Source organism: Antechinus flavipes, chromosome 3 (assembly GCF_016432865.1).
Source record: "Antechinus flavipes isolate AdamAnt ecotype Samford, QLD, Australia chromosome 3, AdamAnt_v2, whole genome shotgun sequence".
NCBI classification, from domain to species: Eukaryota; Metazoa; Chordata; class Mammalia; order Dasyuromorphia; family Dasyuridae; genus Antechinus; species Antechinus flavipes.
In genome coordinates, this window is record NC_067400.1 from 187,376,687 (window position 1) to 187,389,390 (window position 12,704).

Here is a 12,704-nt window from a genome sequence, read left to right on the forward strand (position 1 = left end):
CTTATTTCTTTATAGATTTTGGAAGGTGCTTTAGCCTTCTTGGCACACACACACTATATATAATATATATATATTTTTTTCTTTACTTAAGATCGTTATTTTTCAGAATATATGCTTGGATAATTCTTCAGCATTAGTCCTTGAAAAACCTTGCATTCCAATTTCCCCTTCTTCCCTGGATGGCAAGTAGTCCAATATATATTAAACATGGTAGAGATATATGTTAAATCCAATATATGCATAACATATTTGTACAATTATCTTGCTGCACAAGAAAAATCAAATAAAACCAGAAAAAATGAAAAAAGAAAATAAAATCCAAGCAAATAACAACAAAAAGAGTAAAAATGCTATATTGTGAACCATGTTCAGTTCCTGTAGTTCTCTCTCTAGGTGGAGATGGCTTTCTTCATCATCAAACCACTGGAACTTGTCTGAATCATCTGTTTGTTGTAGAGAGACATGCCCATGAGAATTGATCATCATGTAATTTTGTTGTTACCATATATAATGATCTCCTGATTCTGCTCATTTCTCTTAGTTCATGTAAGTTTCTCCAGGCCTTTCTGAAATCATCCTCCAGATAATTTCTTACAGAAAAAAAATTCCATAATATTCATATACCAGAACTTATTCAGCCATTCTCCAGCTGATGGGATTCAGTTTCCAATTTCTTGCCACTACAAAAAGGGCTGCCACAAATATTTTTGCACATGTGAGTCCCTTTCCCTCTTTTAAGATCTCTTTGATTTATAAGCCTAGGAAGAACGCTTTAGGGTCAAAGTGTAAGCACAGTTTGAAATTGCTCTCTAGAATGCTTAGATCCATTCACAGTCCTATCAACAATATCCAAGTTTTCTCACATCCCTTCCAACATTCATCATTATCTTTTCCTGTCATCTTAGCTAATCTGAGAGGTGTCTAGTGATATTTCTGGGTTGTCTTAATTTGCATTTCTTTGATCAATAGTGATTTAGAGCATTTTTTCATATGACTAGGAAGTCTCAATTTCTTCATCTGAAAATTGTGTGTTCATATCCTTTGACTATTTAACAATTAGAGGATGACTTGAATTCTTATAAATTTGAGTTAATTCTCTACATATTTTAGAAATTAGGTCTTTATCAGAATGTTTGATTGTAAAAATATTTTCCCAGTTTATTGCTTCCCTTCTAATCTTGTCTGCATTAGTTTTGCTTGTACAAAACCATTTTAATTTAATTTTAAATTAATTAATCAAAATGATATGTTTTATGATCAGTAATGATCTTCAGTTCTTCTTTGGTAACAAATTCCTTCCTCCTCCACAGATCTGAGAGGTAAACCTATCCTATGTTCTTTGAATTTGTTTATAATGTCATTCTTTATGTCTAGGCCATGAACCCATTTCCACCTTATTTTGGTATACAGTGTTAGGCATGGGTCAATTCCTAGTTTCTGCCATACTAATTTCCAATTTTCCCATCAATTTTTATCAAATAGTGAATTTTTATCCCCAAAGCTGGAGTCTTTGGGTTTCTCAAACAAATTACTATAGACATTGACTATTTTGTCCTGTGAACCTAACCTATTCCATTGATCAAGTACTCTATTTCTTAGACAGTAACAAATGATTTTGATGATAATCATGAGTTTTTTGCTAGTTTGGTTATTGATATAGTCAATTATGTTAATAGTTTTCCTAATATTGAACCAGCCCTACATTCCTGGTATAAATCCTACTTGGTCATGCTGTATTATTCTGGGGATGATTTTCTGTAATCTATTTGCTAATAAAAATATTATTTATATTTAAAATATTTAATATTTTATTATATTAATTATTATATTAATATTAAATAAAAATATTTTAAAAAATATTTAAGATTTTTGCATCAATGTTCCTTAGAGAAATTGGTCTATAATTTTCTTTCTCTGTTTTCAACCTACCTGTTTTAGATATCAGTACCATGTCTGTGTCATAAAAGGGATTTGGTAGGAATCCTTTTTTCCCTAATTTTTTCAAATAGGGATTAATTTATTAATTAAATATTATTAATTTTTAATTATTTTAATTATTATTTAAATAATGGAATTAATGGTTCTTTAAATGTTTGGTAGAATTCACATGTAAATCCCTGTGGACCTTGAGATTTTTCTTAGGGAATTGATTAACTTGTTTCTATTTCTTTTTCTAAAATGGGACTATTTAAGTAATTTATTTCCTCTTCTGCTACTCTGGGCAATCTATATTTTTGTAGGTATTCCTCCATTTCACTTACATTATCAAATTTATTGGCATAAAGTTGAGCAAAACTCATCAGTATTGTTCTAATTTCCTCTTTATTGGTGGAAAGTTCTGCTTTTTCATTTTTGAGACTTAGTCATTTGATTTTTCTCTTTCCTTTTTCTAATCAAATTAACTAAAGGTTTATCTATTTTGTTGGTTTTTTTTTTATAAAACCTACTCTTAGTTTTATTTAATAATTCAATAATTCAATTTTTTTCTTTCAATTTTATTAATCTCTCCTTTTATTTTTAGAATTTTAAGTTTAGTATTTGATTGGGGGTTTTAATTTGTTCTTTTTCTAGCTCTTTTATTTGCAAGCCCAATTGATTGATCTTCTTTTTATTTTATGTAAGTAAACATCTAGAGATATAAAATTTCCCCTAAGAACTTCTTTGGCTGTATCCCACAAATTTTCGTATGTTGTCTCATTAATGTCATTTTCTTGGATGAAAATATTGATTGTTGTTGTGGTTTTCTTCTTTATAATAATAGTTCTCTCTAGGAGCGAGTTGGTTTCTTGGGGGAGGTTTTCTGGAGGCAGTCTTAGTTTCAGTTAAGAGTAAATAATCACCCAAAACACAGCCAGGTGATAAAAGTTCAGATCTTTTATTGTCTCCAATATAGCCCAGTTAGCTTAGAGGCCTCTCTCTCTGCTTGGTTCCAAGAGCTTTTGCAGCTTTGTCCTTTGCTTCTGCCTCTGCTTTCTTCAGCTTCCAATTCAGCTCCAAGTTGAATCTGTCTTACCTCTGAAGAAAGAGCTCTTGCAGCTTTGTCCTTTGCTTCTGCCTCTGCCTCCAGCCAGCACCAAGGTAAAAGTTGTAATGAATCTTTCTTGCCTCTGAGAGAGGACTTCTGGCTCTCCCAGAGTACTCTGTGTCTGCCCCAGAGTGCTTCTCTCCAATGTAATTCAGCTGAACTCTCTTCTGCCACCAGCCAGCCAAGTGGAATATGGAATGAATCTCTATCAGAGAGCCTCTGTCTGTTTCTTTTATATGAGAGAGAGGAATTGTGGCATACGAGAGAGAGGGATTATGGGTTTTCTCCCATAGTGCTCTCTGGCCCTAACAGCTTCAAGGGAGGTGTGAATTCACAAAGTTACACAGTTAACTTAGTGAATCTCCCATACTTGAGAATTCCAATGAGTAAAGGTGTAAACACAAGCATTGTATCAATTAGTTCTACTTAGTACCTTGTTTCAGGTTCTGGCCCAAAATATCAACTCTAATGAGTTAGCAGTTTGTAAAGATTCCAACAGATTGTGCCTATGATTTTCTGTTTCATCCACTCATTCTTTAGGGTGAGATTATTTAGTTTCCAATTATTTTTTGGTCTGTTTTCCCTTGGTCTTTTATTGACTATAATTTTTATTGCATCATGATCTGAAAAAAATGCATTTATTATTTCTGCCTTTATGCATTTGATTTTGAGTTCTTTATGCCAATTTTTGTATAGGTTCTATGAACTGCTGAGAAGAAAAAGTACTTCTTTCTGTTTCTATTCAATTTTCTCCAAAGAGCTATCATACCTAACTTTTCCAGTATTCTATTTATCTCCTTAACGTCTTTCTTATTTATTTTGTGATTGGATTTTCAAGTTCTGAGAGTGCAAGGTTGAGATCTCCCACTATTACAGTTTTGTTGTCTATTTTTTCTTGCAGCTTTCTTAACTGCACCTTTGGGAATTTAGATGCTATAAATCTTGGTGTATATATGTTTAGTATTGATGTTGCTTCATTATCTATGCTACCGTTTAGCAAGATATAGTTTTCTTCCTTATCTCTTTTAATTAGTTCTGTTTTTGTTTTTGATTGCTCCAAGATCATGATGCCTACCCTTGCTTTTTTTAACTTAACCTTTTACCAGCCTTACATTTTTTTCTGTATGTATCACTCTGCTTTGTTTTTCTTGTAAACAACTTATTGTTGGTTCTGGCTTTTGATCCATTCTGCTATCCACGTGTTTTATGGGAGAGCTCATCCCATTCACTTTTATAGGTAAAACCACTAGTTCTGTATTACCTACCATCTTATTAACCTCAAATTATGTTTTTCTCTTTTTTTTCCCCCTTTCCCTTCTCCCCAGTGTTTTCCTTATGAGCACCACTTACCTCAAGCAGCTCTCCCCATTTATAGCTCCTCCCCTTTTCTTATACCTTTCTCCTACTATTTCTGTTTTCCCTTCTATTAGCCTTCTCCTTTCTTTTCCTTTTCCCCTCCAACTTCCCTGTAAGGAGAGAGAAGTTTCTCAGTGAAAACCAAATATATCTAATATTCTCTCTTTGAGTCAAATCTAATGAGAATAAGATTCACACAATGTTCATCTCCCTCCTTTTTTTCCTTCAATCATAATAGGTTTTCTTTGCCTCTTCGTGAGATGTAATTTCCCTTATTTTACCTCCATTACCCCATTTTTCCAGTACAATTCTCTTTCTGCCCCTAATTGTTTATATTATATTCGCAAAATCAAATTATACATTCACTCTCTATGTATACTCATAACAGAGATATAGTTCTCAAGAGTTCTTTACTTTTTACCTTTTTATGCTTCTCTTGATTTGGAGCCATTTGCCAGGGCTGAGATTCTTGATATCTTGATATCTTATTGAATCATTCATTTCCATTTGTTCAGTTCTGATTTTTAATAAATTATTTTCTTCATTTACTTTTATTATTTTTCTTTTTGGAATTTACTTTTTCTATTTGAACAACTGAATTTTTAAATGAGTTGTTTTGTTCTATGGATTTTTTTTTCCATTTCCCAAATTCTTTTTTTCAGTGAGTTGTTTTCTTTTTCCATTTTGTCAAATCTATTGTGTAAGGAGTTATATACCTTTTCCATTTCACTAAGTCTATTTTGTAGTGAATTTTTTTCAGATAATTTGCTGATTAGGAACTTTAGGTCCAGCTATGCTGCAGGGATATACCCCTGGCTGAGAAGGAACCAGCACACCTGGTGAGTGCAGAAGCACTGAGGTCCATACTTGTAGGAGAGTGAAGCTTTTGGTTTGGGATTCAGGTCAGAGGGGAGAGCTGAAGTTAGAGGCATCATCCCCAACCCTATGATTAGAGGTGCTTATACTAATACTTATTTTTTAAAAAATGAACCAGCAAAGAAGAAAGAACTCAACCATAGAAACTTACTGGATGCACATAAAAATTATTGAATAAAAAAGTGGAAAAAGTTTAAGCTTTGTTATAAGGGACTTCAAGATTTGGTTTCTTGAGATAAACATATGAAGAAAGGAGCTTCAGAATAGGGACAGAGATAGATTGACTTTAGAAAGGTACAGTGGAAATATCCTGCTTCTGGGCCTTCTTAAAATTTTAGAGACTATTGAGAATCAAGCTCCTCTGGATAAAATTCTGACTTCTTTCCTGAAGTTAGAATAGTTTCTCTTAATACTTTGTGCTACCACTAGTGCCCAACCTGGCTCTGTTGGTAGGAAGCTGCACCCATCTTCTGGGTGAGAAAAAATAAAACTAAATTTTATCATAGAGAACTACCAGAACCAAAATTGGAACAGAGGGTAAGTTCCCCATGAGTTAATCTAGCCTAACTAACAATAACCAAAAAAAAAAAAAATAAAAGCAGCCATATCTTTCTCTTTTTTCTCCAAATTTATTTTATTTGAAGAAACAGAATAAGCAAAAAAGAAAAACAGAAAAGCAATACAAAATAAAAAGAAACATTATCATGTGCTCAGCAGAACATCAGGGAGGATTCAAAATATATGACAACAAATATCAATTTAAGAACGTATATATATATATGTATATATGTAGAAGAAATTATATTCATGAATGTCCATCTTTTCTTTACTTCCTTGTAAATTGTTCTTTTGTTCTCTACTGTGCACTTATTTACTTTATTCTTTTTCTGCCTCTTTCATTTCCCCCACCCTCAAGAAGGCAATAATTAAGAAAGGATGCATTTATATATACATATATACATACACATACATACACATACACACATAGACTCACACAAATCTCCCTTTCATCCTTATCCCCATCTGCAAGCAAGCTACAGTTAAGAAAAGATATATTTATGTATACATACTTATGTATACATACTCACACATACACATGCCTCAGATACACACGTCTTTCCTTTTCCAGCTGACTCATTAAATTCTGCTCCATAACTTGGCTTACTATTACTTAACCTCCCCCTCCCCCACTCAGGGATCTCTTCCTTGCCTTCTTCCCTCATCCTTTGCTTCTCCATTCACCTATCCCTCCCCCTTTATTTCCCTATAGATTTTGGAGGGTGCCTATTGAACCTATTCCTGATATGAGCAGGTTTTCAGAACTATGAACCCTCCTTCTTTCTCTAATGACTCTGTGTTTATTCTTCCTCTCTGCACCTTATTTGTATAACATGATTACTATTTTTACCTTTACTCTGCAATCTTTCTTTTGTGCTTACCTTATTGTAAATCTTAAACATAAAGTATACATTTTCCATGTAAAAAAAAAAAAAACAAAACCATGAACAATTTGTCAGTGTTTAAACAGTTTGCCCATGTTGAATTCCTTAAAACTGCTCTTTGATATTGTCTCTTATATGTTAAATTTGCTGTTAAGTTTGGGTTTGGTTGATAGAAAGTCCTGAAAATCTGCAAGTTCACTAAATATCCATTTTTTGTCATTGAAAATTATAGATAATTTTGCCAGATATGATATTTTTGGCCCCAGGCTTAGTTCCTTTGCTTAAATATGATTCCAAGATCTGTAGTCTTATATTGTAGCTGATGATGAGTCTTGTACAATTCTAATTGTACCTCCAATATTTTTTAATTGTTTTCTTTTCTTGGCTCTTGCAAAATTTTCTCTTTGATTTGGGGGTTTTTAAATTTGGCAATAATATTCCTATGTGTTTTCCACAAAGGATCTTTTTGAGGTGGATTTTTTTTTTTTTTTGTATTTCTACATTCCTTTCATATTCTATCATCCCAGGACAATTTTCTGGGATTATTTCCTGCATTATTGTATCAAGGTTTTCCTTTCAGCTCTCCCCTCTGATCATGAATTTCAAACCAAGAGCTCCCCACTCTTGCAAGTGCTCACAGCCAGCAATGCCCCTTCCTGGCTATTTCTACACTTACCAGGTGCTGGTTCTTTCTCACTCTGGGCAGCATCTCAGCAGCATAGCGTGGCCTGATTCTCATAATCAACTGAGGTTCCCTGTCTTCTTGGATTCAAAATCCTATTTGAAAAACTGTTCCAAAGGTGAAAGTGTCTATGGTTCCTGCTGAGGCTCCAGTCTCATCTAACTATCTCTAGAAGTTCCCATTTGATATTTCTGGGGAACTAGCCCAGAGGTGTTTACACTTCAGACATCCCTGCCTGGGGTCTTTCTTCAGATCTTGTTGAGTTGTATCAGGAGGACTCCTGTTCTGCTCCAACTCTTCTTGGTTTTTCACAACTATTTTAGCTCTGAGACACAATTTGTTCTATTTGTGGGGGAAATCAGGAGAGCTTGAAATTAACCAACCTACTTTACCATTCTCCCAGAATCCTCCCTGGCCATATCTTTCTCAAGAGATTACTTTCCCATTCACCCACATTTATTCTATGCAATATTTGTCCATGATGAGTTCTCATAAATCCTCCATAAAAACATATCCAAATATATTGGAGGTTCCCCTCTGGTTCTTTTAGTATCTTGAAAGTATACTATTATTGTGTTACAATAAAACACAGTAAATAAAAGATTACTGAACTAAAGGGGAAGAGAGGTAAGGCAAAAGTAGTTCACATCTAAACCAAGCTATAAAGAGTGGTTCTGAGCACTCTGGAGATCATGTGTAGAACTGGTTGTGGCTTTCTAGATTCTCTGAATGAAGCTGGAAAAGTTGGTATGTTACACAAGTGAAAACTCAAGAGGGGAAAGAGTTTGGGGTGCTGAATTCTTCCTGTGTTTTTCCCCACATGCCTTCGTCAGGCATTGCTTTTTGAAGACAACAGTTTGGGTTTCACTCATAGAGTGAGTGAACTTTTCCTTGAGCATTTATTTTATATTATAACTCTTGCAAATGCTCCCATCAAAAGCAGCTTTTATCAAATTTCAGTCTAGCTGTGAGCTGTTATGGATCTCCAGTGGTGAACAGAAAAATGATAAGAGCTGGACTTAACTATACTGTTTGTGTGTAGATTTATTTATAGATTTATTTTGTTGTTGTTGTTATTGCCCTTTAACTTAGTTTCTTTTTATTTATGTTGGAACCCTTTGGTGTTCTTTGTAGGCATGGATATTTTTTTTTTCCTTCTACAGCTCAGTGTGCTCTTAAATCAAAGATCTTACTCTAGAAACTGAGTGTTTTAGATATAAAACCTTGCTTAATTTCAGCAAAAAATATAAATGGATCTCTACTTGATTATCATTTTCTTACATATCAAGGAATATGTATTCCTTGAAGAATCTAATTTTCAAACTTCAAATTTGAACTTTTTGGGAATGGGAATGGAGAATGGAGAGGGAGAGAGGACAAATTATTTAGGAGTATCTCCAGGTTGGGATGACATTCTCATTAATAAAAAAAGTTCTCTGTCCTGTCAATAGGTCAGTTCCTAATTAAGGTTTACAACAAGATTATTTTAAAACTGTTGCAATCTTTCCTTAACTAGGGTTTGATTTTTTAAAATTTACTTTCTTATTTGTTCCAAAGAAATGATTACAAAATTTTTGATAAAAATTATAAGCATATCTACATTACCAAAATTAAATAATTATTACTCTTGGGCATATGTAATTCAGCATAATAAGTCTCTAAAATAATAATATAGAACAAAAATCTTTGGTCCCATGGTTCTGATACTGATCATTACTTTTAAATTTACTGAGGCTGGGCTAGCTTTCTGGGGGGTCTTCAGATTGGCTGTGGTCTTAGTGGAGAAGTGAAGGGGACAGGACAGCCTGTCTTTATCTTCCAGTCTGGCCTCTAGTCCTCCAGCCTCCGGTCCTCTGTCTTATCTATTTCCGAGTCTGTCCTCTCTCCCAGATCTCTTAACTCTTATATACTCTAAGTATATCATCATAGGTGTCAATCTTGTAGAATAGATGTCAACTTGTAGAACTATACTAAGTCCATATAAACTAGACAATCATTATCTTAATTCCACTGAGTTAACACCTTGTTATTAGATTAAAATCAATCATACTGAGCTTTAAGTATGCCTTTTCAGAGTTCCTGCCCTCTACAGTATGTCCCTAATTTTTTTCAACTTCAGTATAATACCCAAGGCCTATCACTATTATGGTCTTCCTCCTATGAATGCACTCTAATTTATCAATGTTCTTCTAAAAATGGCAGTCAAATGTTCTTCCAAGAGTAGTAGTTGAATATAGTCTGATGAGTAGAGTATAGTGGGATTGCCATCTCAATTACTGGGCATTATTTCTCTTTATAAACTCTAAATTATACCCCCATGTCTTCAATGATCATCTCTATGTATATGATTTATAAATATACAATATACATTACTAACTAACCCCCCAGTGTTTCTGAATATTCAATGGCTAGCTAATGTGATTTATCTATTTAGAGATCTCATTGGTACCTCAAACGAAATAAATCCCTCAAAATCTAACACATCCTTCTTGTCAAAAAGGGATAGCTTTGTAGGAATAAGAGCTAGCCCATGCCAGATACAGCTTCACGTGTGAGGAGTTATAGGAAGGCCAATTTGTAGGGACTAAAGAATGAGTGGAGAAATAACATAAAACAAGATAAAATAGATGTTATTTGTTTTTCTTTTTGAAGAGAACCAGTGACAATCACAATGATGTCTTGTGCATGAATTGAATTTAAGTGAGGCAGAGTTGCACAAAATCATCAGCTTCACTCTCTCTTCCAAAATCATATAATTCAATGGCAAGACAAAAGTCAGGCAATGGCTCAGGATGGAAGACCTTGATGTCTTTGATATTTGACCAAACTAAGTGCTCTGCAGATTCTGCTTCAAGTTGCCTTTATGGCTATTGCGGGGAGGGAAAAGTTCTCATTTGTCTATTTGTAGGATTGGGAATTCAAATTCAACAGGTATAATCTTAAAGATGGTGAGTACAAGTTTAGAACATTAATTTAAACAAGACATAAGAAAAAAAGGAAACTTATAGTATAAAAGTAAAGTGCAATTAGCAAATAAGGTGAGCGCCAAGACAATATAAGAAATGAACAGACAATAGACAACATACAGCATACATTTTCCTCATTAGAAGGAAGCTCCAACATCTGGATTCCAATAGCTGGGAGAACTTGAATCATAGTTATACCCACAGTATCTTGAGTGGGACATGGGTGGATGTTAGTCAAGAAGTAACAATCCCTCTAATCGAGTTCTTCAAGTCTCCTTCCAGTAAGGGGTTTTTAGGCTAAAAACAAAAAAACACCAAACTAAATATTTTCAGTTGATATGTGAGCCAGAGCAGTCCCCTTCAGTTACAGGGATGCTTTATTGCAAAAGGTCCATTAAAAACAATATTTGTTTATTCCTTTAGATTGTTTTTACTCCAGGAACTAATCAGTTTTCTGGAGATAACATAGGTCTGCCATAAAGAATATTCATTAATAAAGGCATCAGGAGGATGGCCAATCCTCCTGATACTTCCTGAAATTCTTCAAATAGTGAGGAGTGCATTTCAAAGTTCTCAGCAAACAAATTTACACAAAAGCATGTCCAAGACATATTGGGATTCCTCACTAGGGTTCCCTACACTATCCTACCAGGGGAGAAGTCTTCACATGCTTGGGGTAAATGTCCTCCTAACTCACTGATGGGTTTGAGGCCTGTCAGGTAACTAGGCCACAGGTGAGAGTTAGCTGAAGGTGAATATCAAAAGCCCTGAAAAGGGGTTGGCAAGTCCTCAAACAAAACACACTAGTTCTCTCTTACATAGAGGACTGGGCTTAAAAAGAAGGAAAACTCATGCTCATAAATTCAAATCTGATCTCAGATACTTTATTATCTGTGTGACTCTAGATAAGTCACTTAATTCTGTTTGGCTCAGATCCTCATCTGTAAAATGAGGTGGCGAAGGAAACAACAAACCACTCTAGTATCTTTGGCAATAAAATTTCAAATGAATCGGGAAGAGTCAGATATGACTAAAACAAATAAGTTAGAAGAGTGGTGGACACATCATAAAGGACCTTATATACATTCTTTTGACTTGTGATTAAATTTATCTCCCTCTTTAAGGATATACTTGATACTAGAAGTTGCAGACAAGAGTATGCTGGTATATGTTTAATAACTTGACTGAGAAAAAAAATACACTTTTCAGTTTAATCCACATTCATACAATTTTCTCCATCATTTTCTTAAACCCAACAATCAGTGCAACAAAAAATCAATGCCTAATTTATACCATTTATACCATTCCTTTCATTCCATAATTCACCCAATCTTCACTTCATTCCTTCCTTCCTCTTCCAAACTCTTTCCTTCGTTCTTCCCTTGTTTTGTTTTCCCCTTAGCTTCTACTGCCTACAAAAACATGTTCATCTTTCTAAGCTTAAAAAAAAAATCCTTCATTGACCCAGTCATCCTGACATCCAGTTTATTTCCCCCTCATCTCATTGAGAATCACCTAGAAAGAGTTGTCAACATTGTTTCCACCTATTTTTTATTATTCATTCATATCTCAATCACAATTCCTTTTTTTTTTTTAAACTCCCGAAAGAGTTTAAAAGCTTTAGGCAAATAGGGACTATTTTATTTTTGTCTTTGTATCCCTAGTGCCTAGCACAATACCTGGAACACAGTAAGTGTTCATTAAATACTTTTTCTTCTTCTTTTTTAATTAAAGCTTTTTATTTTCCAAAATATATGTGTGGAAACTTCTTCAACATTAGCCCTTGCAAAACCTTGTGTTCCAATTTTCCTTCCCTTCCTTCATCCACTCTCCTCGATGGCAAGTAGTCATATGTTAAACGTGGTAGAAATATATGTTAAATCTAACGTATACACACATATTTATATAATTATTGTGCTTCACAAAAAATCAAATCAAAGTAGTTAAAAAAAAGTGGCAAAATAAAATGCATGCAAGCAACAACAGAAATGGTGAAAATGCTATATTGTAAACAACATTCAGTTCTCACAGTCCTTTCTCTGGATGTACATAGCTCTCTTCTTCACTGGACAAATGGAACTGGTTTGAATCATCTCAATGTCAAAGAGAGCCACATCCATCAGAACTGATCATCATATAATCTTCTTGTTGCCATGTATAGTGATCTCCTGGTTCTGCTCATTTCTCTTAGCATCAGTTCATATAGGTCTCTCCAGGCCTCTCTGAAATCCTCCTCGTGGTCATTTCTTACAGAACAATAATATTCCATAACATTCATATACCATAATTTATTCAGCCATTCTTCAACTGATAGGCATCCATTGAATTTCCAGTTTCTTGCCACTACAAAAAGGGCT